This window comes from Podarcis bocagei (genome assembly GCF_964188305.1).
Source record: "Podarcis bocagei genome assembly, chromosome: 10".
NCBI classification, from domain to species: Eukaryota; Metazoa; Chordata; class Lepidosauria; order Squamata; family Lacertidae; genus Podarcis; species Podarcis bocagei.
In genome coordinates this window covers 7073768-7099093 of record NC_138135.1, presented here as the reverse complement: position 1 = coordinate 7099093, position 25326 = coordinate 7073768, and the positions used below count along the sequence as shown (strand labels likewise).

Here is a 25326-nt window from a genome sequence, read left to right as displayed (position 1 = left end):
AGCAGCCAAACGAAGCCTCAAGCGGTGGTTCCCACAGCGCAGCAACCCGGCAAAGGGGATGCAGCAAGGAAAACCACCGTCACCTCTCCGCTGGGAAGCGCTGAGCAAAGGCGAGTCCCCAGGCAACGCGGCCGATTTGATCGGCACAAGGCATGCAAGCTCCACCCCCCAGTCGTTCTCCGACTCCTTACTGGGTGAGCAACGCAGCCAAGCAACACAGTTGGAGCCTCTCTCCTCCCTGGCCGGCAGGGAGGGAGGGAGGGAGAGGAGCTGCTTCCTTTGAAACCCGGGAAATTTAAGGGACATCATCAATAAGGGACAGCAGCGGGACACGGCGCTGGGATAAGGGAGTTTCCCACCAAATAAGGGACGGTTGCCAGCTATGCTTCCAGTGGGAGGGACTTCCATAGTTCAACCATGTGCCGTGTGAAGAAGGACTTCTCTTTCGCCTGCCTTGAATCTTAAGAAAAAGCTAAGGGCTTAGAGGCTTACTGCTTGCAGCAATGGAGGTAGAGAGTCACAATCATGCCTAGTACCTATTGACAGCTGTATCTCCTCCGTAAATTTGTCTAATCTTCTTTTGGAGCCATCCCAATTGGCAGCCATCTTGTCGATAGCTCAGCTAGTAGGGCACAAGACTCTTGTGCTCAGGGTTGTGAGTTCGAGTTCCACGTCGGACACTTGCATTGCAGGGGGCTGGACTAGATCAGGGGTCGGGCAAGGTTTACCTCGCTTGGGCCGGCTCACTCCTGCAGAGATCATTCCGTGGGCCGGATTGCGTCTGCGCAGATGCGATTTCCAGAGTCTGCGCATGCACGATTTCTGGCGCCACGGAAGCAAGTCCCTGCTCCGCGCTGTGCCGGTTTAGCGCAGTGCGTGGGGACTCGCTAAGCGGGCGGCTTGATTTGGAGGCGGCTCGTGGGCCAGTTAAATGACCCCCGTGTGCTGCTTTTGGCCCATAGGCTGAAGGTTGCCAACCCCTGGACTAGATGATTCTCAGAGTCTGACGGCAGCCCCACATTATGTGTGTGGAAGCGGCTGGATTTACATATAAGCTAAGCAAGCTCTAGTTTAGGGCCCCACTCTCTCGGGGGCCCCCGAAAAAATTTGAATGAAAAAAATATGGATGTACATTGCCAAAATATAAGATAAAAAACAAATAAAATGAAACCTACATACAGCAACAGTGTTTTGTGCTGTGTAGGCTCTTATTTGTAATGTGCAAATGGCTTGAGATACCTATTAGCTCCATCAATTACCATATAGCACATATTCCACACACAAAACAGTGACCATTTTTTGTTGACAAAGGGCAGCTGGACATAGAAAGGGCCCCATTGCCTTCAGGAGCTGAGGGCCTCATCAAATCTTAAATCCGGCCCTGGCATGCTTGTCCACCTGTCCCCTTTTTTCAGGTGAATTGGTTTCATTTCTTTACAAGTTTGCCTCTTTCCGCATTTCAAGCGCTAGACCTCATGAAATGAGTCATGTCCCCAGGCAGAAGAATAAGCAAAAAAACACACCAAAAAAGAAAACCCCATACATAGAACAGACTGTGCTTTCAGTTCCTTCTACCTCCGGGGGAGGAAATCACATGGGTCACACTCGGATCCCTTTTTGGTGATATTTTTCAGTGGCTCTCCTTACTCCCCCCCCCCCCCAAGTTTGGAAAGCCAAAGGAATGGATGGGGTGGGTGACTATAGTTATTTATATCCCGCCTTTCCCCCAAACCAAGATTCAGGGTGGCTTATGAAATTTAAAACAGAGATAAAAGACAAAAGGCTACTATTCAAATAAGTATTGCAGTCGTACCTTGGAACCCAAACGCCTTGCGAGTCAAACGTTTTGGCTCCCGGATGCCGCAGACCTGGAAGTGAATGTTCCAGTTTGCGGACGTGCTTTGGAACCCGAATGTCCGACGAGGCTTCCGATTGGCTGCAGGAGCTTCCTGCAGCCAATCGGAAGCCGTGCCTTGGTTTCCAAACATTCTGGAAGTCGGACGGACTTCTGGAACGGATTCCGTTCGACTTCCGAGGTACCACTGTATAGTCAAATGAAATCGCGGGCAGGATTCGAGATGGGAGCAGCGGCAAACAATTGATAAAATGATTGTACTAAAGGTAAAAAGGTAAAGGATGGTTAAGTCCAGCTGAATTTGACTATGGGGTGTGGCACTCCTCTCGCTTTCAGGGCGAGGGAGCTGGTGTTTGTCCACAGACAGCTTTCCGGGCCATGCGTCTAGCATGACTAAACCGCTTCTGGCGCAACAGAACACCGTGATGGAAGCCAGAGCGCACGGAAACGCCGTTTACCTTCCCACCATAGTGGTACCTATTTATCTACTTGAGCTGGTGTGCTTTCGAACTGCTAGGTTGGCAGGAGCTGGGACAGAGCAATGGGAGCTCACTCCATTGTGGGGACTCGAACTGCCAACCTTCTGATCAGCAAGCCCAAGAGGCTCAGTGGTTTAGACCACAGCACCACCTGCTTCCCTGATTGTACAGGGTTTCTTTTGTAATTGATGTCTGGTTCATAATGTAGCAGAAAAGGGTTTGATAATAAACACTCTGGATGTGAAGGTGGGAAGTCAACACAGGAAGCCACGTGCTTGTTTGATGTGAAGCCAATTTGTGAAACTTTGGGAGAAAAGCATAGGAGATAATTGTTTGGAAGTAACTCGATAATATAATTATAAAACAATATAAAAGGAAAAACAAATCTGTTGAAATACGGTTAACGAAAACAGCACACAAACTAAAGAAAAGTGGAAGGGGGGGGAATCAAATCTATTGAAATACGGCTAATAAAAAACAACATTTAAAAGCCCTTTCCTTAAAGACAAAGTCACTTCCCCCAAATCCTTCCGGCGAAAGGGCAGCCGGTCTGGCTTTCTCAGGAAGGGAGTTCCAAAGTTGCCTGGGGGCAGCCACCACTGAGAAGGCCACCCAAAGGTGTCTCGGTGCAAGGGGAACGGATATCTGATCACAGACCTCACCTTTGTCTCCCCTCCTTGCATGCCCCCCAAATCTTGCTCTGGAAGTTTGGGAGAGCCTTCAGCGTAGATTTGGGAGGAGAGGAAGGTGAAGTCTTGTTGTTTATTGCCCTGCTTGGGCCACGGGTCACACCCAGCCAGCTTCTGAGCTGGGATTTGGAGCTCTGACTGCGCAGCGAGAGAATCGGCCGACTCCCAGAAGGCAGCCGTGGGTGTCAGCGGGTGAATAAGCCTCTTCTGTGGGGTATTGCACAACGGCAGGCGCAGCACTTCCACCTTTTCCAGACGGGAGCAGGTGGAGGGAAAAGGCCTCTCAGGTACCAGCAACGATGACAAAGCCGGGAGCACCCAAAGTCGTCGGACTGGCCTCCGCCGTTGCCTGAGGGGGTGCAGAGAAGCCCAAATGTGTGCAAACAGCGCAGGGTGCTTTGTGCAAAACGTTGTTGGGAACTGTGATTAGCGAGTGGCGTCCCGGCTCAACCGTTAGGCGGATTTGGGCGGATGCCTCAGGCGGCGGATGCTGAGGGGCGGAGATGTTGCAGGACAGAGGGGTGCACAGCCATCTCCGACACTCACCTCTTGGGTAAGGTGGGGGGCAGCTTCCCATTGCCTGTCGGGTCAGGGTTTGTACATGGAATGGGGAGACTGCCCCATCTTGACCATTGCAGACGTCAAGAGATTTTACTTTCTTGGGCTCCATGATCACTGAAGATGGTGACAGCAGCCACGAAATTAAAAGACGCCTGCTTCTCAGGAGAAAAGCGATGACAAACCTGGACAGCATCTTAAAAAGCAGAGACATCAACTTGCCAACAAAGGTCCGTCTAGTTCAAGCTCTGGTTTTCCCAGTAGTGATGTATGGAAGTGAGAGCTGGACCATCAAGAAGGCTGATCGCCGAAGAATGGATGCTTTTGAATTCTGGTGCTGGAGGAGACTCTTGAGAGTCCCATGGACTGCAAGAAGATCAAACCTCTCCATTCTGAAGGAAATCAGCCCTGAGTGCTCACTGGAAGGACAGATCCTGAAGCTGAGGCTCCAAGACTTTGGCCACCTCATGAGAAGAGAAGACTCCCTGGAAAAGACCCTGATGTTGGGAAAGATGGAGGGCACAAGGAGAAGGGGACGACAGGACGAGATGGTTGGACAGTGTGTTTGACCAAACTGCAGGAGGCAGTGGAAGACAGGAGTGCCTGGCTTGCTCTGGTCCAGGGGGTCACGAAGAGTCGGACACAACTAAATGATTCAACAACAACAACCCTAACAATAAGGTGGTTCCTAAAAACATACCTGCCAAGAATCTAAGGCCAAGGTGAATAGATGTGTCTTCAGCATTTGCTAGAAGCTGTGCAATGAAGAGGCCAGAGGCACCTCTTTGGGGAGGGAATTCCACAGCTTAGGGGCCACCACCGAGAAGGCCCTCTGAAGGTGGAGCAGCTACCAAGAAGGCCCCCTCTGCAGTTCTCAGCCCCCGAGAGGGTCTGTAGGGTAGAAACAAGCCTTTCACGTATTTGCGGCCTGGGTTCCTCAAGGCTTTAAGCACCCATGTGAGCACCTTGAGTACAGGAGCATTTTCCTACAAGACTGAGCTGAACCGAATTCTTTGCAATGCCATCAAAATGAGAACACATGCTCCGGTGACCTTCTCAAAATCGTCTCCTTGTATTCTTGGTGCTAAGCTCTCAATTTATGGTCCTGTGGACTGCCCTGAAGAGATTCTGAGGCTTAACCTCACAACAAGCCCCAGGCCCCGATCCCCCTAACCGGTTCAGCCGGCGTTACTCGGATTTCGGCAGCACCGAAACACCCTGACCTTGCTGCACTGGGCGCTGGAGACCTCTGTTTGCTTGAGGTCATTCGCCCTCACTTAATATCAACACTTTCAATTCGGCGGCAGCCCTGGACCCGAGATGGAAATAGTTTATTTCAAGCCCAGTGAGGAAAGTGCAATGAAGCCTAGTAGAAGGCTGTGGTTGTTGTTTAGTCGTGTCCGACTCTTTGTGACCCCCTGGACCAGAGCACGCCAGGCACTCCTGTCTTCCACTGCCTCCCGCAGTTTGGTCAGACTCATGCTGGTAGCTTCAGGAACACTGTCCCACCATCTCGTCCTCTGTCGTCCCCTTCTCCTTGTGCCCTCCATCTTTCCCAACATCTGGGTCTTTTCCAGGGAGCCTTCTCTTCTCATGAGGTGGCCAAAGTCTTGGAGCCTCAGCTTCAGGATCTGTCCTTCCAGTGAGCACTCAGTAAAAGGTATATTATTATTATTATTATTATTATTATTATTATTATTATTATTATTAATAATAATAATAATAATAATAATAATAATTTATTATTTATACCCCGTCCATTTGGCTGGGTTGCCGCAGCCACTCTGCGTGGCTTGCAACCGAATATTAAAAACACAATACAGCATCGAACATTTAAAAACTTCCATAAACAGGGCTGCCTTCAGATGTCTTCTAAAAGTAAGATAGTTGCTTATTGCCTTGTCATCTGAAGGAAGGGCGTTCCACAGGGCAGGCGTCACCACCGAGAAGGCCCTCTGCCTGGTTCCCTGCAACCTCACTTCTCGCAGGGAGGGAACTGCCAGAAGGCCCTCGGAGCTTGACCACAGTGTCTGGGCTGAGCGATGGGGGTGGAGATGCTCCTTCAGGTCTACTGGGCCGAGGCCATTTAGGGCTTTCAAGGTCAGCACCAACACTTTGAATTGTGCAGGTCTTTCAGGTTATGTGTTATGTGGTCTCAGTGGCTGCTCCCAGTCACCAGTCCAGCTGCCACATTCTGGATTAATTGCAGTTTCTGAGTCACCTTCAAAGGTAGCCCCACGGAGAGCGCATTGCAGTAGTCCAAGCAGGAGATAACCAGAGCATGGACCACTCCGGCGATAAAGTCCGCGGGCAGGTAGGGTCTCATCCTGCATACCAGATGGAGCTGGTAGACAGCTGCCCTGGACACAGAATTGACCTGCGCCACCATGGACAGCTGTGAGTCCAAAATGACTCCCAGGCTGCACACCTGGTCCTTCAGGGGAACAGTTGCCCCATTCAGGACCAGGGAATCCTCCACACCTGCCCGCCTCCTGTCCCCCAAAAACAGTACTTCTGTCTTGTCAGGATTCAACCTCAATCTGTTAGCCGCCATCCATCCTCCAACCGCCTCCAGACACTCACACAGGACCTTCACCGCCTTCACTGATTCTGATTTAAGAGAGAGGTAGAGTTGGGTATCATCCACATACTGATGAACACCCAGCCCAAACCCCCTGATGATCTCTCCCAGCGGCTTCATGTAGATGTTAAAAAGCATAGGTAGTCACTGCCTTTGCTCTTTCAAGCTGACCTTGGTTTTTAGAAGGGGGGAGGGATGGAGAGAATGGAGAGTTGAGTTTTCCAGCGCCAATATTAATTACAGCTCCTATTTGCCCTGTTTCCTCTTGAAAACCTTCAGCAAAGGAGATGACCCAGGATATTCAAGCGATTTCCGCCTGGGCACTGTTACAGACGGCCAAATCCCGGCTATGTCCGGTAAATTTTGGACGTTTGGCAACCCTACTTTAAGACTGCCCATGTGTCCTGATTTTTTTATGCTGAAGAACCGCTCCCAAATTGATCACACAGCCCTAGCAACATTACTGGAGGACATTACCGCCAAGCCAAAAACTTCGTATCAGATTTGTGCATTATTCCATGGGTCTGAGAAAGTGCCTTTTAAGTACAGAAACTGGTAACAGGGACAGAAATCAGCTATTTCAGCATTGGCCGGAAAGCAAACATCTAAGTCTTCGTGGTTGCGAAAACTGGCAATGCCTGGGCAAAATGTTGGAAGTCAGAGAGGGCTGGGAAAAAGGAATGTTGAATTGACTTCATCACCCCTTCCCCAGGATTAGCTGAAGCTGAATAAATTTTTGCAAAGTACGTAGATACGTGAATGTCATTGGCAGAATTATCGGCAGCCACAGCATCCAGTTTTTCACTGCAGGGGAAGGGAAGTTTAATTGTGCAAGCAGAAGTCTGTTGCACAATGGGATTTCTGGACTGAACGCAGCCCTGTCTGCTGTTGCTTCTTCTAAATAAAGCAATTTAGAACATGCATAAACTACCAGCTCACAAAAAGATATCATGGTGGTGTACATCAAAGGCATTGCAACATCTAGAAATAATAAAATACTGTGCAAATGACCCAAGACTGAATCCAATTAATTCTCTAAATGCACCTATAGAATCATAGAATCATAGAGTTGGAAGAGACCACAAGGGCCATCGAGTCCAACCCCCTGCCAAGCAGGAAACACCATCAGAGCACTCCTGACATATGGCTGTCAAGCCTCTGCTTAAAGCCCTCCAAAGTAGGAGACTCCACCACACTCCTTGGCAGCAAATTCCACTGTCGAACAGCTCTTACTGTCAGGAAGCTCTTCCTAATGTTTAGGTGGAATCTTCTTTCTTGTAGTTTGGACCCATTGCTCCGTGTCCGCTTCTCTGGAGCAGCAGAAAACAACCTTTCTCCCTCCTCTATATGACATCCTTTTATATATTTGAACATGGCTATCATATCACCCCTTAATTGGAAATATAAAAGATATATTTTCAGCGGGGTGCAAAATACTTGAATTGCAGGTGTCTGTCTGATTTCAATAAAAACCATATTTCAAATAACTGGTGTCACTATACTTCATTTTTGCGATCACTTTTAACCCACAAAGGGCTTCACAATATTTACCATTTTACCAGGTAGGCCAATATAGTTCCATTTTACAGATGGGGAACTGAGGCTGGGACACTGCCCAAGGCCACGCTGTGAATCCAGTGCAGAGGTGAGACTTGAACCCAGACCCCAGTCCAGTTCTTATATTCAAGCAGCTGCTTTCATTTTCTATTTTTTCTGCTCACTCCTTATGGAGAGATCAGGGCAAGCTAAATTTTCAAGGAATGCTGAGAAAACTCCAAGGGAAAAGAGATGTATACTGAGTTAAGACAAACGTTTCAGAGAACTGGTGAAATGAAATCCATTTGCTTCTGTCCAAATATACCCATTTCTCCCTGAGATTAAGAGCAGGGGTCAGCAAACTTTTCCAGCAGGGGGCCGGTCCACTGTCCCTCGGGCCTTGTGGGGGGCCAGACCATATTTGGAAAAAAATGAACGAATTCCTATGCCCCACAAATAACCCAGAGATGCATTTTAAATAAAAGGACACATTCTACTCATGTAAAAACACGCCGATTCCTGGACCGTCTGCAGGCTGGATTGAGAAGGCGATTGGGCCGGATCCGGCCCCTGGGCCTTAGGTTGCCTACCCATAATTAAGAGTTTTTCTTCTGGAGGGTGGGATGCTTTGCTTCCAATAGAAAACTTCCCACCTCAATTCCTGGAGCGATTTTGCAGAGTTAAACCCAGTGTTAGAAATTAGCCAGGCGCCAGGCACGTTTTGCGACTGTCACGGGTCTAATTGTGTCCATGTGGAGATCTGTGGATGCCATTTCCACCCGACTGACCCCTCCATTTCCCTTAAGCAGGTGAGCAGAAGAGCTTATTCATTGCAATTATATCCCACCTCCTCATTTAACCCCTACAATGACCCTGCGAGGGAGATTAAGATTGACTCCACGATCAGCCAGTGAGCTATTAGGGTCAGGGCCTTTTCAGCACTGGCCCCGATCTGGTGGGACGCTCTATCCCAAGAGACCAGGGCTCTGCGGGACCTGACATCTTTCCGCAGGGCCTGCAAGACAGAGCCGTTCCGCCTGGCCTTTGGTTTGGACTTGGTCTAACCCTTATGGTTTTGACTTTTAAAATGAGGCTGCATTTTAAATTGCATTTTAACCTGTATTTTAAATTGGTTTTTTTTCTTATTATGTTTTTACTGTAATTTTACTGGTGCTAGCCGCCCTAAGCCCGGCTCTGGCCGGAGAGGGCGGGGTATAAATAAAATTTATTATTATTATTATGACCAAACGGGGATTTGAACCCAGATCTCCTAGGTTCTAGTCCGACATTCTAACCACAACACCACCCTGGCTCCCTAGACTTCTTCTGTTATGGGGCAGCTCATAAATCAAGTAGATAAATAAATATGGGGAAAGCAAAAATGTCCCTTAGGGGAGGATCTGAAATATTCTCCCTGAAGCTTCAAATTGCTTTATTTTGGATTGTTTTGTTTGATGCCTTAATGTGTTGTAACCTGAGTTTTTTTTGTTTAAAATATAAAGCAGAAATGAAATGAATAATCCTATTATACAGTGGCACCTCTGGTTACGTACTTAATTCGTTCCAGAGGTCCGCTCTTAACCTGAAACTGTTCTTAACCTGAAGCACCACTTTAGCTAATGTGGCCTCCCGCCGCTGCCATGCAATTTCTGTTCTCATCCTGAAGCAAAGTTCTTAACCCGAGGTACTATTTATGGGTTAGCAGAGTCTGTAACCTGAAGCGTCTGTAACCCGAGGTACCACTGTATTAATATTCTTTGGAGAGCTGCCCAGAGTGGCTGGGTATGTATGTACATCATACCTTGGGTTAACGTTTCTTCAGATTGAGCATTTTTGGGTTGCACTCAGCGGCAACCTGGAAGTAATGGAACACGTTACTTCTGGGTTTCGGCGCTCGCGCATGCGCAAACACTCAAAATGATGTCACGAACATGTGCAGAAGTGGTGAATCGCGACCCGCGCAGACGCGGGTTGTGTTCGCTTTAGGTTGCAAATGGGGCTTTGGAACGGATCCCGTTTGCACCCAGGGGTACCACTATATGTATGTATGTAAAGGTAAAGGGACCCCTGACCATTAGGTCCAGTTGCAGCCGACTCTGGGGTTGCGGCGCTCATCTCGCTTTACTGGCTGAGGGAGCCGGCGTACAGCTTCCGGGTCATGTGGCCAGCATGACTAAGCCGCTTCTGGCGAACCAGAGCAGCGCACGGAAACACCGTTTACTTTCCTGCCGCAGTGGTACCTATTTATCTACTTGCACTTTGAGGTGCTTTCGAACTGCTAGGTTGGCAGGAGCAGGGACCGAGCAACGAGAGCTCACCCCGTCGCAGGGATTCGAACCGCCGACCTTCTGATCGGCAAGTCCTAGGCTCTGTGGTTTAACCCATAGTGCCACCCGCGTCCCCCCACCTTACTTAGAGCTCCTCTAAAGAATCCCAAACAAAACACGCAAAGCCCATGGGCATCATCCCTCAATTCCGTCTTGAACAAACAGCCCTGGAATCAGTGCAATTCTCTTCCCTCTAAACTCAGCACGCCTCCCGCCCCTTCCCACCTTCAGTTTCATCCTAAGCATCATAAAAAGGAGAGAGAGAAAGAAGAGGGTTAGGGAGATAAACATCTCAGGGATGGTTTAGAAATCCTCTGCCCGTAATCTCTACTGCCTGGGGACAGGAGACTGCACGGAAAGGTGACCTTCTTTGAGTCACCTTCCAGCCCCCCAAGTGCCTGGTGCCGGTTCCACGGCAAAGCGGCCAAACCAGCTGCAGGCCTCGCCCCGCCGGCCGTGACTCAAGCGGCAGCGCTCCCTTCCAGCTGTGTCAGGGGTCCTTTGCCAGGGGGTGGCAGCGCCAGGAGTCTTTAGGGCTTTGTTCTAGGGCAGGGGGTTGGGGGTCTCTGGCCTGGGCGAGGCCCAAACGCGACCCTCAGGACTCGTTCATCGGGCCCTCTGCCGTCCCCGATCCGCAGCACGTGGTTTTCCTTACAGGGTGTACGCATCTGCCTCGCAGGTGAGATGCATTCTCCCCTCCAGTGGAGATTTCGCTTAGTTAACCTGCGGAACTCCCTCCCACAGTGAGGGCCATCAACTCTGATCGCCTTAAAAGGGGATTAGGATATTGAGAGCTCAGTTGGCAGAGCGTGAGACTCTCAATCGAAGGGCAGCGGGTTAGGCAAAAGGGGGTTGGGATAGATGACCCTTGGGGTCCCAACTGACAATTCTAGGATTCTGCAACACATTCAGGGAGGAAAAGGCTATTGATGGCTGCCAGCCATGACGGTTATGCTCTGCCTCCACTGTCAGAGGCAGCAATACTCCCAAATGCTCCTGGAAACCCCAAGAGGAAAGAGGGGCTTGTGTTCGAATCCTGCTCGTGGGTTTATCATGGGGGCATCTGGTTGTGGGAACAGGATGCTGGAGTAGTTAAGCTCCCGGCCTGATCCTGCAGGTTCTTCTAGACAGGGGAGAGGGGCTATTGCCTTGCTTTGCTTTCGTTATGAGTTTTTATTATGCCTTTTGTGGTTTCTATCTTGTATTTTTATGCTGCAAACCGTCCTGAGATCGACAGATAGGAGTCAATTTAATAATAATGAGAATAAACCCCGAATATTGACAAAACTTTCAAATCACACCCAGTTCTAATAACGCACCCCCAAAGACGGGAGAGGGGGGGGGAAACGAGGAACCCAAAAATAGTGCATGTCTAGGTAAAGGGAGAGAGAATTGAGATGTGTGTGCCTGCGAGAATCATTTTATTTTATTTTGCTTAAAGAGGTCAGACTCTCAAATGTGTGAGGGAGGAAACCTGTAGTGAGTTCATGGAAAGGAGGGTGAGCTCTGAACCTGCTCTTTGTGTTCTGGGGCCTGGTTAATTAATTCTAGGACTGATCCTAGTTTAAATTAAATCATCCCGGATTACAATAGATAGCGTAGCCAGGCAGCCTGTTCACTGAGCTTTTCCAAACTAAAAAGTGTGTCGGTTGGGGTGATCTCCTCTTAATCCCAAATCCTGCGGCAGTGTCAGATAGTTTGGGATCTTTGGAAAGGAGAAGAAGACATGCCGGAAAGGTCAAAGATATGTCAACCTGTTAAGATTATGCATATACAGTGGTACCTCGGGTTACAGACGCTTCAGGTTACAGACTCCGCTAACCCAGAAATAGTACCTCGGGTTAAGAACTTTGCTTCAGGATGAGAACAGAAATTGTGCTCCGGCGGTGCGGTGGCAGCAGGAGGCCCCATTAGCGAAAGTGGTAAAAAGGTAAAGGGACCCCTGACCATTAGGTCCAGTCATGACCGACTCTGGGGTTGTGGCGCTCATCTCGCTTTCTTGGCCGAGGGAGCCGGCATACAGCTTCCGGGTCATGTGGCCAGCATGACTAAGCCGCTTCTGGCGAACCAGAGCAGCGCACGGAAACGCCATTTACCTTCCCGCCAGAGCGATACCTATTTATCTACTTGCACTTTGACGTCCTTTCGAACTGCTAGGTTGGCAGGAGCAGGGACCGAGCAACGGGAGCTCACCCCGTCGTGGGTATTCGAACCACCAAACTTCTGATCAGCAAGTCCTAGGCTTTGTGGTTTAACCGACAGCGCCACCCGCGTCCAGTTTCATGTTCAGAACGGACCTCCAGAACGAATTAAGTACTTAACCCAATGTACCACTGTACAGTGAGACCAAATAATTCGAAGAGGCTGCTGTTGTATCTCTGTATGAGTTATTGCTTGGCCATTGCCCGACTCCAAACAACTCCACCCTGTTGCAATGAGAGCAAAGGGCCTTCAGTCACAGAACTGTAGAGATGGAAGGTATTGGCAAGCAACCAAGGAAACGGGGGCAATGGGCAGGTCTCCCAGCTGGCTCCAGCCCACCAACTGGTGTGCCGGGCGATCTCGAGTTCTTGGTGCAGCATCTGTGACCTGAGCTTCACAAGCTGGGGCACGCTACTCAGCAGAGTAAACGCTACACAACAGAAGTGGCAGGAGAGGTAAGGGACCCCTGACCATTAGGTCCAGTCGTGGCCGACTCTGGGGTTGCGGCGCTCATCTCGCTTTATTGGCCGAGGGAGCCGGCGTACAGCTTCCGGGTCATGTGGCCAGCAGGACTAAGCCACTTCTGGTGAACCAGAGCAGCACACGGAAACGCCGTTTACCTTCCCGCCGGAGAGGTACCTATTTATCTCCTTGCACTTGACGTGCTTTCGAACTGCTAGGTTGGCAGGAGCTGGGACCGAGCAACGGGAGCTCACCCCATTGCGGGGATTCGAACCGCTGACCTTCTGATCGGCAAGCCCTAGGCTCTGTGGTTTAACCCACAGCGCCACCTGCGTCCCTTATTCAGCATACATCAGGACAAAAGGAAAACATGTCTTCTCCCCTTCGTGTCCAAAGCAAAACAGCATAAGTAAAAGCTATACACAAACGGAAGTTCCCAGCAAGCTGTGCTGGAGTGTAAACAGGCATGTGACACACAACAATCATGCCTGTTCCTTAAGGTGGAACGGAATATACCAACAGAAGGGACCCGGAGGTCCCTTTAGTCCAATCCCCAGCAATGCAGGAATCATTTGCTCAACGTGGGGCTCGAACCCAGGACTGTGAGACCAAGCTCCTTGCACCGACTGAGCTGTCCTGACACAGATGCAGCCATCTTCCCCATCCTTAAAGGAAGCTGCTAGAGTTGGTGTTCTGGGCTGGCCGGACTTCTTCCAAATTAGGAGGCACGGCCAGAACAAGGACTCATGCAAACATGCAACAGAAGCGAGACTCTGCTAAGGGCACAAAATTTGCCTGCTCTGAAACAAGAACACTTTTCTGGGGCAAAGCATACTTTTTCAGCAGGGGGCCGGTCCACTGTCCCTCAGACCTTGTGGGGGGCTGGACTATATTTTGAAAATAAAAATAAAAACAAATTCCTATGCCCCACAAATAACCCAGAGATGCATTTTAAATAAAAGAACACATTCTACTCATGTAAAAACACGCTGATTCCCGAACTGTCCGTGGGCCAGATTTAGAAGACGATTGGGCCGGATCCGACCCCCCGGGCCTTAGGTTGCCCACCCATTATCTAAATTGCAGCAAACAAGGCGTTCCTTCAGGCCTCTAGACCTTTTCTGATCATTTCGCTGTCTGCCGCCTCTGAGAAAGTTTCTCTTCTGCTATTCCAAACTGCCCCTCCAGTTTGCATCTCATTACCGGTCCTGCCTAAATTAAAAAAGGAACCGGCTCACTTCCGCTGCTGCAAATCTTTTTTTTTTTTATAAAAATTTTTTATTGCGTTTCTTTCCATAGGTGAACAAATTTGTTTGGACAACAATATACAAGAAACATTTTCCATATATATAAAGAAAAACATAGAAAAAAGAAAAGATCATTATAAAATTTTTTCCACATCTTTTTGGACCTCCTCGCATCCTCTCAGCATTGCGTTCATCATTCTAACCAATTCAGCAATTTGTTATCTTATTTCCCAACTTATTATACCTTTGTATTTATTATGTTACCAATTTCAAAAATTTGTAATTTAATTTTAACACTCTTAATAAACATAATATTTTGTTTCTAGTTTGTCTCATTTTTTTCCATCAGTACTTACTTTATCATTTACTTAAAATAAATTGCAGAAGCATAACGTTTCTTAATCGTGCACAATCTTAACACTCAAACAACTTATAATGTTTTTGCAAATAGTCCTTAAATTTTTTCCAGTCCTCCTCCATTGTTTCTTCGCTCAGATCTCGAATTCTGCCGGTCATTTCTGCCAACTCCATGTAGTCCATCAGCTGCGTCTGCCAGTCCTCCAGTGTGGGTAAATCTGGTGTCTTCCAGAACTTTGCGATAAGAATCCTAGCTGCTGTGGTTGCATACATAAACAAGGTTCTGTCCTTCTTTGGCACCTTCCGGTCCACCATGCCCAGAAGAAAGGCCTCTGGTTTCTTAGAAAAGGTATATCTGAATACCTTTTTCAACTCATTATGTATCATTTCCCAAAAGGCCTTTACTTTCGGGCAGGTCCACCAGAGGTGAAAGAATGTCCCTTCTGCCTCCTTGCATTTCCAACACTTATTATCAGAAAGATGGTATATTTTAGCCAACTTGACTGGGGTCATGTACCACCGGTATACCATTTTCATAATGTTCTCTTTCAAGGCACTACATGCCGTGAATTTCATGCCGGTGTTCCATAACCTTTCCCAGTCCTCAGACATAATGTTGTGTCCTACATCCTGTGCCCATTTTATCATAGCAGATTTAACTGTCTCATCCTGTGTGTTCCATTTAAGCAGCAAATCTGAGCCGGTTGAGCAAAAACATCCCAGTGGAGCTCGCTGCTGAAATCTGATTCAGTCTGCATTTCAAGGCAAACCGATCTAATCTGCCCTCTACGCAAACTGAAACGCAGCCCTCCTTCGAAATCTGCCCTTGTCCGGGTTTTTTCAAATGCGGTTCCCCAGTAATGTGGACGAAAGCATAAGGGTTAAACGTACGTTAGTGAAAAAGACATGCCGCAAAATAATGAATAAATAAATAAAATGCAGTGAGAGGCAGTGTGGTGTAGTGGTTAGAGGGTTTGACTAAGAAGGCCTGGGAGGGACTGGGGACTCAAATCCACACTCACCAATGCAACTCATGGAGTGACCCCCTGGGCAAGTCACGGCCTCTCAGTGTAGCTTACCTCACAGGGTTTTTGTGAGGATAAATGGGAAGGAAGTAGAAAGCTGGGATATAAACGTAACAAATAAGTAATATTGCAGGGAACTGCTTTGCGAGGAAGTATTTGTTGTTGTTCAGTCGTTTAGTCGTGTCTGACTCTTTGTGACCCCATGGACCAGAGCGAGGAAGCATATTCTAGGCAAAAAGGGGCCTATTAGGAGAAATTCACACTTAAAATGCTGCTGAATGTGGAGAACAGAACTTAATACAGTGGTACCTCTGGATGGGAACGGGATCCATTCCGGAGCCCCGTTCGCATCCTGAGTAGAACGTAACACGTAACTGTGCATGTGCGGGTCGCGTTTCACCGCTTCAGCGCATGATGTCATTTTGAGCATCTGCGCATGCGCGAGCGGCGAAACGCGTTCCGTTACTTCCGGGTCACCGCAGAGCGTAAACTGAAAACGCTCAACCTGAAGTATATTTAACCTGAGGTATGACTGTATGACGGCATTTCCGTGCGCTGCTCTGGTTCGCCAGAAGCGGCTTAGTCATGCTGGCCACATGACCCGGAAGCTGTACGCTGGCTCCCTCGGCCAATAAAACGGGTTGAGCGCTGCAACCCCAGAGTCGGTCAGGACTGGACCTAATGGTCAGGGGTCCCTTTACCTTTTATGACTGTATTGGAAAACCGAAAAATCGAGAGAAACCAGAATTTGACAAATGCCCCCCGTTTGCAGCCCAAGTATTTATATGCAAAGACTGCTGCCTCAGACCATCAGTCAAGTTTGGCATCCCATCATGCATGTATTTTATGTTTTTATCTTGTACTTTTATGCTGTGAAGCGCCTTGTGTTCTAAATATGAAGGGCACTATACAAATGTCATAAAACAACAACAACAGCAACAACAGTACACAGTTGGATGCCTTGAGGACACCCGCAAGCGGCGGAGGAAGGCAAAAGTCCCCCCCCCAATTCATCCCCCTGCAATTGATACTCGGAGGTAGACTTCTCTTGAACATGGAGGCTCTGTGGCTAATAGCCACTGATAGGCTGATCCCCTAATCCAGGGGTGCCCAATCTTTTATTCAAAGAGGGCCAGATTTGATGGAGTGAACATGCGTGAGGGCCGACCAACGTTGTTGAGCTTAAGTTGTTGAGTTTTTTTATGATTTCACCCCCCAAAGTTTTTGAGCTTTTGGGGGGGGATTAAAGTTGCTGGGCTTTTTAAAAAGGATTTTACCCCAGGACATATACTGCCACGGGGGCTGGCTTAGACCCCCCCGAAACAGACTTTGGGCATGCCTGCCCTAATCCTAACGCAACGCATGCATTCCATAAATTCATTTTGTGCGTGAAGATCCGCTTGTGCTCAATGCGCGGTTGCACGAACGCCTACTCTGAAGCAGTGGGGAGAAAATTTTGCTTCCTTGCCCTGCCTGCCCCCCTCTCTCCCAGTTAGCCATTGGCCATGGTCAAAACTGGCAAAAGAATGGACTGAAACCAAAAGCGATCCCATCCTTCAGCAAAAGTTTGCCTTTCCAGCATTTGAGAGGTAGATTGCCTTAGCCCCCAGATTAAGCAGGAGAAGGGATTGCATCACAAAATCTACAATTATTAACACATGAAGGCATCAAAGTGTGAGGATTCAGTGGGTGAGATTAGATATAACCCAATTATGTGGACCAGTAGATAAGCGTTGAATTTGGGACAGGAGCTCCGGGTTCAAATACAGTTCCTCTAACCATGGCTCGGACCATTTCCTTCCCCTCGGTTTCCCAAATGTAAAGCAGAAATTTTATTCTATTTTTATTTGTTAAATGTGTTTGCCACCCTTCATCTATATATCTCAGGGCACCTCACAACATAATCTCAGGTGACCGGAGTGGCAGTTCGAGAGCAAATGTCAGAAATGTTTTCCAAAGCGCTTTGCAATCTTAAAAAGGATCACACACATATATTTTAAAAAAACATGTCTTTACAAACCAGCCGTGCTCCCAGTGCAAAGCCCTTCATGATGACCTTGCGTTTGTGCCTGCTGTTTATTAATTTTGTGAACAAATTATTCGTCTACCGAACAGATCCCAGGAAAGTTTGCAGCGATTCAAATACGAACCGAGTGAAACCATCGCCCAATCCCACAGGGCCAGATCAAAACCCACAATGCAATACTCAAAAGGCCTGGGAAATGGCTCTGACTGGCGTCTAACGATCGCAACGCTGGCGCCCTTTTTAATTCTGCTCATATATCACAAGGATTTCCATTGCAAAGCAAAACAAAAACAAACCACTTTTCTGCATAGCTGAGAGGAGAGGAACAAGCAAGGTGTCAAAGAGCTTCGACTCACAGTGCAAACCTCCGATTTCATCAGGGACCATTTAAAAAGACAATATGGACAGGTAGAACAGACCGACCCAGACGCCACCAGAATCCCTTTTTTCCTACCAGGAGGGCACCACGTTGGCAAAGGTACAGGTATGCACAGCTACAACCACACTGTACTTTCCTGGGTATTCTTGTTGCTGTTATTTATTGATTTATGACACGCCTTCTATGTTTCATAGAATAGTAGAGTTGGAAGGGACCCCAAGGTTCATTTAGTCCAGCCCCCCTGTAAAGAGGGAATTTTTTTTGCCCAACATGGGGCTCCAACCCACGACATGGCCGTTTACCAACATGCCATGAAACAGAAAAGAACAGATTTTTGATTTTCTTAAAAGCAAAACGGGATTCAAATACAAGCTCAATACATTGTCCTTCCAATTCCCCAATTCTGGGGTCTGTCTGTTTTGCTTAACAAAATATTCTAGGCTGCAAATCTGCCTCCGTTTCCAAGCCCTGTTGAACACAGCTGCACAATTCCGTTTTGTTTAAGAAGAACTAAATTCTTTCCGCTAAGAACTACTGCAAACCTCGAACATTTCTCTCCTGCATTAGGATGGTCAGGGCTCAAAGGCGATGTCTGGAGCCCAGCAAAACAGGGACAAGCTCACCAAACAGGAGGCAATACTCTGGAAGGGACCCGCGGGGTCATCTAGTCCAACCCGCTGCCTGCAGGGCTCTTTGGCCCAACGTGGCTCTCGAACCCACAACCCTGACCTGAAGAGTCTCATGCTCTAAATCGGAGAGGAGTTGGAAGGGCTCTCCTGGGGTCATCTAGTCCAGCCCTCTGAAATGCAGGAGAGTTTTCTGTTTTTAAAAAAGGAAGATTTTAAAGAGCACCCATATTTTTTGGCATGGGGAACACCCACAAACCCACAGAGACAGAAAGAGGACTTTGGGTGTTGCTGGAAGGAGACGGAGAGAAATGCAAGGGATGGGGGGATAGCTCACCTTGTAGCAGGGAATATATTTATCAGGGTTGCGAGTTCGAGACTCACGTGGGCAAAAGATTCCTGCCTTGCAGGGAGGTTTGGACTTGATGACCCTGGTGGGTCTCTTCCAACCTTACCATTCAGTGATTCTGTCCATTCTCCCACCACCCAAACCAAGAAGCCCCCAAACACACCCTGGGTGTAGCCAGGATTTATGTTAATGGGGGGCAGGTAGCCAGGAATTACTATTTATTGGGGAGTGGGCAGGACGCCCACCTCGCCATATCCTCTCTCTGGCGCTGCCTAGCAGATTCGGAAGGAAACGTCTCAACAGAAGTTTGTTGAAACAGCAGTTGTTACAATTACTTTCTCTTGACCCCAAAACAAACTTTCGACTTTTAGTTAAGTATTTTATTTACTTGATTTGGGCGGAGGAGGCAGCTGCCCCCAGGCTACGCCCATGCCCCCCCCCGACCAACCGATTGGCAAGAGGCGAGGGTGCCCACCTGGGAAAAAGGAGGCGCCGTCGAGGGAGGACGCGGCTCTCTTTTCGGGGTGCCAGGCGCCGTAGGATCCCCCCCTGCTCTTCCTCTCCGTCCTCCTCCCGAGCTTGGCAAGGGCTGCGATCCGCCAGCCTCCAAGCCAGGCGAGCCGAGTCTCCGCAGAAGCAGCTGCCCCTGGCGCGCTCCTCGGGCGCGCAGCTTCCGCGGGGAGGAGCTGCGTCGCCCCCGCGGCCAGCGGCGGGGCCGGCGCAGGTGCCTCCCTTCCGGGACCAATGGCAGCAGCAGCAGGAGGAGGAGTTGCGCACACCTGGAGGAAGCCAGGCCCCCTCACCTGGCCAGGGCGCACTCACCTGGGCGCATCCCCTCGGAGCTTGCCGCTCATGTCCCGCACCAAGGAGACTTCTCCGCAGGACCAGACACGGTGGCGTCGAGTTACCTACCTCTCACCTGGCCGGGGAGGTGTCCCTGTGCGCCTCACCTGAGTCAGGGCCCTTACCTGTCCCGGACCACGCCCCTCCGCGCTCTCCTGGCTCTCCCCACCTTCCATCAGCCAGGACGCAGCCCCGGGCCTGCGCGCCCTTGGCTGCAGGCGGCCCAGATCCCAGCTCAGGGGTGCCCAAAATTTTTGCAAAGATGAAGTGAACATGCGTAAGGGCTGACCGAAGTTGTTGACCTTTTTTCAGGATTGAAGTTGTTGAGCTTTTTTGGTGATTTTACCCCAGGAAATAAACAGCCACAGGGACCAGATTAACTATTAGTAGTAGTAAAGGTAAAGGGACCCCTGACCATTAGGTCCAGTCGTGACCGACTCTGGGGTTGCGGCGCTCATCTCGCTTTATTGGCCGAGGGAGCCGGCGTACAGCTTCCAGGCCATGTGGCCAGCAGGACTAAGCCACTTCTGGCGAACCAGAGCAGCGCACGGAAACACCATTTACCTTCCCGCCGGAGTGGTACCTATTTATCTACTTGCACTTTTGACGTGCTTTCGAACTGCTGGGTTGGCAGGAGCAGGGACCGAGCAACGGGAACTCACCCCATCGCGGGGATTCGAACCGCCGACCTTCTGTTCAGCGCCACCCGTGTCCCTGAGGAGGAGGAGGAGTATTATAAATTGTTGTTGTTTAGTCGTGTCGGACTATTCATGACCCCCTGGACCAGAGCACGCCAGGCACTCCTGTCTTCCACTGCCTCCCGCAGTTTGGTCAAACTCATGCTGGTCGCTTCAAGAACACTGTCCCACCATCTCGTCCTCTGTCGTCCCCTTCTCCTTGTGCCCTCCATCTTTCCCAACATCAGGGTTTTTTATAAATTTTATTTATACCCCGCCCTCCCCAGCCAAGACCGGGCTCGGAGTGGCTAACACCATGCATAAAAACAATTGATATAAACAATTAAGTTAAAAACAGTTAAAAACAATTGATTAAAATACAACTTAAAAACAAGGCTAAGATACAACATTAAAATGCAGCCTCATTTCAGTAGAAATTCAAATCAAAAACTTTTCGGAATGAAAACATGAAATCTTCACCAAGGCTATTCAGACTGGTCCTACGTGGGCCAAAAGAAAAAAAGAAAAAAAGCCAGGGAAGTCCCCAAATAGGAGTTCCATCACAGAAGGTGAAAGGAGTTGCCTGTCCTCATGCTAACCTCAGGTGTGTGAGTTCTTTACCTCCTGCAGGATTTTTAAAATGATGATTATTTATTGAATTTCTATGCTGCCCTATACCCAGAGGTCTTCTTGCAGTCCATGGGACTCTCAAGAGTCTCCTCCAGCACCAGAACTCAAAAGCATCCATTCTTCGGCGATCACCCTTCTTTATGGCCCAGCTCTCACTTCCATACATCACTACCGGGAAAACCATAGTTTTAACTATATGGGCCTTTGTTGGCAAGGTGATGTCTCTGCTTTTTAAGATGCTGTCTAGGTTTGTCATTGCTTTTCTCCCAAGAAGCAGGCGTCTTTTAATTTCGTGACTGCTGTCACCATCTGCAGTGATCATGGAGCCCAAAAAGTAAAATCTCTCACTGCCTCCATTTCTTCCCCTTCTATTTGCCAGGAGGTGATGGGACCAGTGGCCACGATCTTCGTTTTTTTGATGTTGAGCTTCAGACCATATTTTGCGCTCTCCTCTTTCACCCTCAATAAAAGGTTCTTTAATTCCTCCTCACTTTCTGCCATCAAGGTTGTGTCATCTGCATATCTGAAGTTGTTGATATTTCTTCCAGCAATGTTAATTCCGGCTTCGGATTCATCCAGCCCAGCCTTTCGCATGATGAATTCTGCATATAAGTTAAATAAGCAGGGAGACAATATACAGCCTTGCCGTACTCCTTTCCCAATTTTGAACCAATCAGTTGTTCCATGTTGTTGTTGTTGTTTAGTCGTGTCCGACTCTTCGTGACCCCATGGACCAGAACACGCCAGGCACCCCTGTCCTCCACTACCTCCCGCAGTTTGGTCAAACCCATGCTGGTAACCTCGAAAACACTATCCAACCATCTTGTCCTCTGTCGCCCCCTTCTCCTTGTGCCCTCCATCTTTCCCAGCATCAGTGTCTTCTCCAGGGAGTCTTCTCTTCTCATGAGGTGGCCAAAGTACTGGAGCCTCAGCTTCACGATCTGTCCTTCCAGTGAGCACTCAGGGCTGATTTCCTTAAGAATGGATGCGTTTGATCTTCTTGCAGTCCATGGGACTCTCAAGAGTCTTCTCCAGCACCATAATTCAAAAGCATCAATTCTTCGGCGATCAGCCTTCTTTATGGTCCAGCTCTCACTTCCATACATCACTACTGGGAAAACCATGGCTTTAACTATACGGACCTTTGTTGGCAAGGTGACATCTCTACTTCTCAAGATGCTGTCTAGGCCTGTCATTGCCCTTCTCCCAAGAAGCAGGCGTCTTTTAATTTCGTGGCTGCTGTCACCATCTGCAGTGATCATGGAGCCCAAGAAAGTAAAATCTCTCACTACCTCCATTTCTTCCCCTTCTATTTGCCAGGAGGTGATGGGACCAGTGGCCATGATCTTCGTTTTTTTGATGTTGAGCTTCAGACCATATTTTGCGCTCTCCTCTTTCACCCTCATTAAAAGGTTCTTTAATTCCTCCTCACTTTCTGCCATCAAGGTTGTGTCATCTGCATATCTGAGGTTGTTGATATTTCTTCCAGCAATGTTAATTCCGGCTTCGGATTCATCCAGCCCAGCCTTTCGCATGATGAATTCTGCATATAAGTTAAATAAGCAGGGAGACAATATACAGCCTTGCCGTACTCCTTTCCCAATTTTGAACCAATCAGTTGTTCCATATCCAGTTCTAACTGTAGCTTCTTGTCCCACATAGAGATTTCTCAGGAGACAGATGAGGTGATCAGGCACTCCCATTTCTTTAAGAACTGGCCGTAGTTTGCTGTGGTTGACACAGTCAAAGGCTTTTGCGTTGTCAATGAAGCAGAAGTAGATGTCTTTCTGGAACTCTCTAGCTTTCTCCATAATCCAGCGCATGTTTGCAATTTGGTCTCTGGTTCCTCTGCCCCTTCGAAATCCAGCTTGCACTTCTGGGAGTTCTCGGTGGGAAGTTAAAAGAGGCTTTAACAAAAACAAGGAGAGGGATCCACTTTCTCTCTATGGCGATGCGTTGTCTGGAATAAGTCAGATGGTTGCTGCCTTTTCTGTTCTGCACAACAGGCAGAAATCCAACTGGTGAAAAGGAAGGGGCATTTTATCATATGTGGTGGGGTTGTAATGTAATTTAAAAAAATTGGGAAATGATATACAACGAATTGAAGAAAATGTTCCATTTAACATTTGTTTGAAAACATGAAGCATTTTTGTTAGGGATTGTAGGGAAAGATCTGCCAAAAAAGCTGAAAAACATCTTCATGTATGCAACAACGGCTGCGAGAGTCCTAATAATAATAATAATAATAATAATAATAATAATAATAATAGTTTTTATTTATACCCCGCCCTCCCCAGCCAAGGCCAGGCTCAAAGCGGCTTACAAGCAATAATAAAAACAAGTTGAATGATTACAACTTAAAAACAAAATTAAAATACAACATTAAAATATTGAAACATTAAAATGTAGCCTCATCGCAGGAGGAGAAGGAAAGGAAAAAAGAAAGAGAGGGAGGGAATCAAATTGGCTCCAAGCCAAAGGCCAGGCGGAACAACTCTGTCTTACAGGCCCAGCGGAAAGAAATCAGATCCTGCAGGGCCCTGGTCTCATGAGACAGAGCGTTCCACCAAGTTGGGGCCAGTGCTGAAAAGGCCCTGGCTCTGGTTGAAGCTAATCTGACTTCCTTAGGGACCACTAGGGTATTGCTATTTATGGACCTTGAGGCTCTCTGTGGGGCATACCAGGAGAGGCGGTCCCGTAGGTACGAGGGTCCTAGGCCGTGAAGGGCTTTAAAGGTCAAAACCAGCACCTTAAATCTGACCCTGTACACCGGGAGCCAGTGCAGTTTGAAAAGCACTGGGTGAATATGCTCCCATGGCAGAGACCCCGTGAGGAGCACAAGGATGGAAGACCGAAGAAACCCCAACTAAAGAATCATGGCAAGAAAAATTGATGGATTATGCAGAACTGGCAAAATTGACATATAAGCTACGGGACAAGGATAACTGTGATTCTAAAGATGAATGGGAACTCTTTACAAAGTATCTGAAGATGCAACAAAGCGAACTGGACTCCTGGGCTGGCTTTGAATAAACATTCACAAACTTTTTATTGATGATAATCAGCTAAATAGTTTGAGGATCTATACAACTGTGTAACATGCAGAAAACAGCATTCTTAGAGAAATCAAAGACTGGAAATGAGGGAAGCCGGGGGGGGGGGGAAGGGTTGTGTGGGAGGGGGGGAGAGGGAGGAAAAATGGGGGGGGATATAAGGATGATATGTTTCTGGATAATATGTTTTGTTTTAATTTTGAATAAAAAAAGAAAGAAAAGAAATCCAACTGGTGATGCTCCTCCCAACATGGAAAAATATGACACCGTACATGTGAACTGTATATGTTGCACATACTGGACTAGACCTTTACAATAGGAAACAAGCAGTAAAATTTTCACAGTTATTATCATTCAGCCTGTTGCACTTTGTGTATTGTGACAACTGTATTTGCGTAGCAAGGAATTGAACTTGCTTTGACTCCCAGCATGGAAGCAAAATGATGTTGATGAGAAATGAGGACAACACCTCGCCTTATTAATTCATCAACGCGCGAAATTTGTATCCTGCCTTTCCCAGCAGGGTCTGAATGCCAACTTCACCACGATTTTGCTGCATCACCTACGAAATGTTCGATTGCTTTGGATTTATTTTGAGAGAGAGAGAGAGAGAGAGAGAGAGAGAGAGAGAGAGAGAGAGAATATCAATGGTTACTAGCCACAATGGCCATGCTCTGCTTCCACATCCCAAGGAGGGGAGAATCTTGGGTTCGAATCCTGCTTGTTGGCCACTGTGAAAACAGGATGCTGGGCTCGATGGCATTGGGTTTGATCCAAGAGGCTCTTCTCCCGTTTTCATCGGGTCCCTTATGGGCTCAGCGTTTACACTGCCTCATCTGAAGACGTAGAACTGGGTGTCAACAGCATCCTGATGACTCCTGACTCCAATCTCGGGATGACTTGGCTCAGTAGTTTCATGCATACTGAAGATGTGTCATCAGTCAGTTTTAATTCTTGTAACATTTTAAATCCTTTTATTTATGATGCTGGACAGCCAGCCTGGGCTCCTTCGGGAAGGCGGGAGGGAGAAACGTCAAAGAAATAATAATAAAAGATTTATTTTAGGGGATGGTCACAGGGTGGGTCACAATGAGCCTAATATATAAAACAATCGCACCCACCTAAACACAAGAAACTAATACACATGTCCACCACTGTAGGGAAAGTGCTGGACATAATAATAATAATAATAATAATAATAATAATAATAATAATAATAATAATAATAATAATAATTTATTATTTATACCCCCCCATCTGGCTGGGCTTCCCCAGCCACTCTGGGCGGCTTCCAACAACATATTAAAATACTGTAATACATCAAACATTAAAAGCTTCCCGAAACAGGGCTGCCTTCAGATGTCTTCTAAAAGCCTGGTAGTTGTTGTTCTCTTTGACATCTGGTGGGAGGGCGTTCCACAGGGC

General features: G+C 48.0%; 1 protein-coding gene across 3 annotated transcripts in view; it reads right to left on the bottom strand.

The window, feature by feature from the left end:
* Positions 1–19369, bottom strand: part of IRF5 (interferon regulatory factor 5) — a 44377-nt gene extending 25008 nt beyond the window's left edge. For 2 of the 3 annotated variants that reach the window (XM_081210250.1, XM_081210249.1), the window contains exon 1: positions 19174–19369. The gene's annotated coding sequence lies outside the window, so the exon portion shown is untranslated. Of the gene's footprint in view, positions 1–3569; positions 3748–19173 lie in introns of those variants that run through there. The other variant, XM_081210252.1, reaches the window with a different exon arrangement.
* Between the last annotated feature and the right edge of the window lie 5957 nt (positions 19370–25326).